Here is a 5483-nt window from a genome sequence, read left to right as displayed (position 1 = left end):
TGCAGACAATTATGCATCTTACTGATTGATCTTAAATGATTCGTCCTTCTTTGACATTTTTCTCCCCTCCTTTATATCATTTCAGAATGAGATTGATCCATAATTAATGTAATTCAAGCACTTCAATAATCCATAGCTCCTTATGAACTTGATGTTGTGATTATGTCTTTGTAGACTCATAAACCAATCGATTTTCAATCAAAGAAATATATACATAACTTGAATTTGTTGACATGAATTAGGCCCTTTGGAAGTCCTTTTGACTTCTCTATTTCCTGTCTCACTATCTCAAGAAAATTGAAATCAAGAAACTTCTCCAATCCAAACATTTCTGTTTTGTATGAATGCGTTAGATATACAGGAGCACAATCACAAAACATGCAGCATTCAAATGCAAATACAATCTTAACCAAATCAACTAAATAGCTCATAAAAGCATATTCAATAAAAAGGACATGGTTTAGGATAGAATTACTGATATTAATATGTTCCCTAATTATTAATTGGTTTTCATGAACTCTCAGCATTCCATTTTAGCCAATTTTGACAAACTGTGGCTTCCCATGCAGTCTGCAGATTATGTTACAGTAGTACTCAATCTTCTCTTTCTAAGGAACTAAACACCCAACTGGATTATATCATCACATCTCCTTACATCCAGCTACAACCAATTCCACTAATTATTTCACGTGGGTATAGGAATTGATGAGGGAAATGTTATAAATCATCCCACAAGTTGAATCCTAGAGCCAAAATATAACCGGCTTGGGCTTGTAAACAAAGCTGAGTATTATACTACTTATTTTATACATGAACGGAAAATAAGGCAAGGTTGTTTAGCTAACATGGCTAGGGAAATGCATACATTGACTAATTTTCCCTCAATCTTTTCTAATGCAGTTTTCTTTATTTTAGTGACAACTGAAAAAGCAAATAATTGTATTATTTTGGTGACATAACCAAAAAATAATGCAATAGAACTCAGGTAGTAAAAGAGTAATGATGAATATCTATAAACCTAAATAGCGTTCAAAATGTATGATGGAAAACAGAAACTGAAAATTAAATTGAATTCTGTATTACACATTCTCTTTCTATTTCTTTGCTTCAAATTCAGGTCCCCAAAAAGAAAGTTATTGGAACCCATAAACCATGCATGTCACTTAAAGAATCTATCTCATAAATATGGTCATTAACAAACTCTCCATGGAAAACAAAAAAATAACCTTGAGCAAATATTCAAAATTCCACAATTTCACTCCCCCTTACAAATGACAGAACAGGTAAGAGAGAAAACAAAAAACCCAAAAATTATAATGTAATTATTAAGTTTAAAAGATAGCCAACCATTAAAATTTAGGTAGGATTCGAAATTCTAGAAATTGTATTAAAAAAAGTTACTATTGTGAAACCTACAGTTGGTACACTCCTCCATGGATCTCAATAAAAATATACATTTGAGCAATTCATAGCAAAGCTAAATTTTCTATAAAAACTCGAAAACTAACACCAAAGGGTGGATGCACGCACATATGATAAATTTTGTGAATTATAAAAATCAACAGCTACTGGACATGAAACACATTATGTTGAGGACCACAAACTAAATATACAAAACTGGCTTGAAATTGTAATTAGGAATTATACAACCCTCACTATTACAAAGTAAAATGTCTCAAAAATCAAGCAACACAAACACAAATAAGTGAAATTGATTAGAAAGCATAATGTACAAAAACTTGAGGAGATTTCCAACCTTCTATAAGGCTATTGGAAATAGGGTTAAGAAAATTAAAGCAGTTCCTACTTTCTATTAAATAAAAAGATGAAAATAAATATCAATAGACATATATCAATAGAGAAATAATAATAAAATTAAATATCAAAAAGAAAAACAACAAAGGTGATTGTATTCTCCAAGCATTCAGATTTTAGACCATCCATGTTAGAAATATCACTATTAAAATCAAGGGTAAACATAGATTTGTACAAAACATAAATTAATTCAAATTTTAGAGGTGAACCAAAAAAAGCACAAACATTACAAAAAATTACCTAGCTAAAACAAAATTTTATCAATACAACAATCGAACAAACAGAACTCAAGAAATTGTAAAAATAAATCGGAAATTAAGGAAAAAGGTAGCCAGACCCTAAACCTGAATTCAGTAGTGCGGCAAGACAATATTTAACTAAATCCAACAAATGCGATTGTATTCTCCAAACATTCAGATTTTAAACCATCCATGTTAGAAATATCACTATTAAGATCAAGGGTTGTTTCCATTTGAAAGGTAATTAACAGTTCAATGTTTTTTTTTTTTTCTCTTGAGAACGATTCAACAAAAAAATAGATCTGCACAAAGCATAAATTAATTCAAATTTTAGGGGTGAACCAAAAAAAGCACAAACATAACAAAAAAACTGCCAAACAAAATACAAAAATCGAACAAACAGAACTCAAGGAATTGTAAAAATAGATTGGAAATTAAGGAAAATGTAGCCTTTTCAGAACCCTATAAATGGTAATCGAATAGAAAACAAAAAAGGGGAATAAAATCCATACCTTCTGAATTATTTTCTAAATCGCTTCTGAATTGCCTGTTGTTGCAGAGGACGAACAAAGTTTCTCAGTTTTCACTTTTGCAGAAGACGAACAGGGTTCTTTTTTTTTCGCTTCCTTTTTGGATTTCCTTTTTTCGTATGCTTGTTGGTCGTATTGTTATTGTTTTTGTTTGATGTATGCTACATTAAATTAAGGTAGCAAACTTAACAGGTGAACTTGAACTTTTATAAAGGATCTTATATGTAATATAATTGACTTGGGAAGAAAGAATAGTCCCCAAAAAATTACTTGTTTACTCAAAAGTAATAGAGTACTCCAAGCCACAAAGATATCAATACCACCCAAACACCAAAGGCAAGTGCTAAACATAAATAAATTTAAGACAAACTTATTTTTCATGAGGATAAGATGCAAAATGCACTAAGAATTGGAAACATACATCTAAAAAAAGGAAAGAAAAAAAAAGTATCAAAGATGACAAATAAAGAATAGCTCAAATAATGAAAATTGATAGTCCGTAAATTTTTTATAGGGATTTTGGGACTCCAAAAGACTATCATCCTCATAATCCATAATTGTTTCCTAAAATTCTTTCCAGCCATATTCAAATTGAAACCATTACACCAATCTGAGGCATATGCTCCAACCCATATAATAATACTACTTCAATCTTTAACATTTTCTATATTTGTAATCAATTTCAATTAAAATTTAATCAATGGAATAAAAATCATAATCTCTGACATTGTGAAATTAAACCCAAAAAAACAAAAGAGAAACTCTTGAGCAGAATCCATATGGGATTCAACCTTGGCTTGCATCTCATGCAGTGCAGCCACTTCTTCCTCCATTTCCTTCAACCGCTTCTTCATGTCATCCACATCCACTCCCTCCTGCTTTAATCATTTTTTTTTTTTTCAAAATTAGCCAAAAGTAAACTTAAAGTGTACAATTTTGTAACCAAAGGCCTATTATTAACACTCAATACTTTACCATCAAATCCAAAGCAAAACTACAGCAGCCAATTCGAAATCATGTGTTGGATAATTTTTTGTTCAAAATTCTTTAATTGTCTAGAGGCATAAGCAACCTAGCCAGTGATGTTTTTACATCCCATAAAAAATGACATTGAGAAAATAAGGCCAACAAACACATCTCACCCTGATTAAATCAACAACACAGCATCACATTCCTTACTTATCCTCTTCCTTACCAATCTCCATGTATTATGACTTCTAGAATAACAAAAAAAAAATCACTTAGGAATTTTATCAAACATCTAGTGTATGTGTAAGAGAAACAACAACGCTTGGTTTCATGGAGGCTGGTGTCGCATGAACAAAAAAAAAATGCATGTATTACAATCATTACTACCTACACAAACCTTAACAACCACATGAACAAAATTTTGATGGTTAACAACAATAATACACCAATCTAAAATACTGTCTCGGTACCAAACTCATCCGCAATTATGTATGCAAACTCATCAACATTAGTCCAATTACAATTTCCACCCAAAAAATAAAATAAAAGGCAAAATCAAAATCAAATTCAGCTATACCCAAAAAAATTAAAGATCAAAACAAATACTTTAAACTCCAAGCAACCATATTCATTCCAGCGTTGGTATGTAGGAAAAGGAAAAACGAAAAGAAACTTTAGCTTTTCTTTTTCTGAACTTTTGTGCTTATGGGAAACCAAATAGAGAGTGGATTGATATTTTAGACTATACCTAAAATAATGACTTACAGTGAATCTCTTTGGATGGGCAACAAATCTCAAACGATTGCCATGCTACTTGTGTCTCAAACACTTTCTTACGATTGTTCTCATCGACATCTTCTATATCCGCTTGCCTTCATGGTTCCACTCAACTAAAACCCAAACCAAAACCAAAATCAGAATTAAGGGGCAATCTTCGAATAGTTTGAGGGGAATTGAAAAATGGAAGGGAAAAAATTAATCTGTAAAAAACAAAAAATCAACCCACGTTATACCAATTGAAAAGCCAATTTAAAAAGCCAAACACCATAATAACCCTTTCTAATAATAACCTACGTTATAATAACCCTTCCATTATTATATAATAACCCTTCTTCTTCTTTAATGACCCAGATAGCAAGTCACAAAACAAAACAAAATATGAAACTGAAATTCATGAAAGCAAAGGAACAAAACCCAGAAACTGAAAATTCCTAATAACAATTCAATTAGAATTTGATACAAAACCCAAAAACTAAAAACTCCTAATAACAATTCATTTAGAATCTGATCTTCTAGGTTGTTTCCCTGATTTCAAATCCCTAAATTGATAGCAAACCTAATTGAAGACAATAGGGTAAGAGATTAATCGAAAATTACCAAGAAAGGATGGTCTGATGTCGACAATTCCTGGTAAAAGACTTTTTTTTCTAACCAAAATCTCTTAATCAAAACCAAATGGTCCAAATCTAACCCGTCTATCTACATAAATTAAACAAAACTACTCCTAACCGAAAAACCTAAATCATAACCGATCAAACCAAAATACCCGAATCATAAATAACGCCCAAATGATTTTCCCAAAAAAACCCAATTTGTAAAATTAAAAATAGAACTTATGGGCGGAGGCCCTAACGGTGATGACAGAACTGGTTATTCAGACTTACCGTCTCTCTATCGTCCTCTCTCCTTCTGTATCGGTTGATTCCAAACGATTATTTAAAGAATCTTCAAACGATGTAACGATCGTTCCCTTGTGACTCTAAACTGACTTGATGGCAGAAATCTAAGTGGGCAAGTTTGCACTCTGTTGCAGAGAGGAAACAGAACATGGGGCAAACTGCAAAGCAAATCGGCAAGGAAGGGTTTTTCTTTTGGCCGGTTTGTGTTTAACGAATGGAAAAAGTGGATGCTTTTTTTGTCTAACGTTTGG

The 5483-nt window shown here is 31.7% G+C and overlaps 1 long non-coding RNA gene across 4 annotated transcripts; it reads right to left on the bottom strand.

Moving 5' to 3' along the window:
• Window positions 1-2150: 2150 nt before the first annotated feature.
• On the bottom strand, window positions 2151-5483 carry LOC142625564 (uncharacterized). Of its 4 annotated transcripts, none has more exons than XR_012842386.1 (3): window positions 5218-5483; window positions 4319-4443; window positions 2151-2745 (listed from the first exon to the last, which is right to left on the bottom strand). It is a non-coding gene; the product is annotated as an uncharacterized LOC142625564 (long non-coding RNA). The 4 variants fall into 4 exon arrangements; XR_012842385.1 differs by lacking the exon at window positions 2151-2745 and adding an exon at window positions 3065-3462 and having other exon boundaries at window positions 4302-4443; XR_012842383.1 differs by lacking the exon at window positions 2151-2745 and adding an exon at window positions 3065-3462.

This window comes from Castanea sativa, chromosome 2 (assembly GCF_040712315.1).
Source record: "Castanea sativa cultivar Marrone di Chiusa Pesio chromosome 2, ASM4071231v1".
In the NCBI taxonomy this organism is placed as follows: domain Eukaryota; kingdom Viridiplantae; phylum Streptophyta; class Magnoliopsida; order Fagales; family Fagaceae; genus Castanea; species Castanea sativa.
Note: the sequence above shows the minus strand (reverse complement) of the source record. Positions and strands in the feature narration are given on the sequence as shown.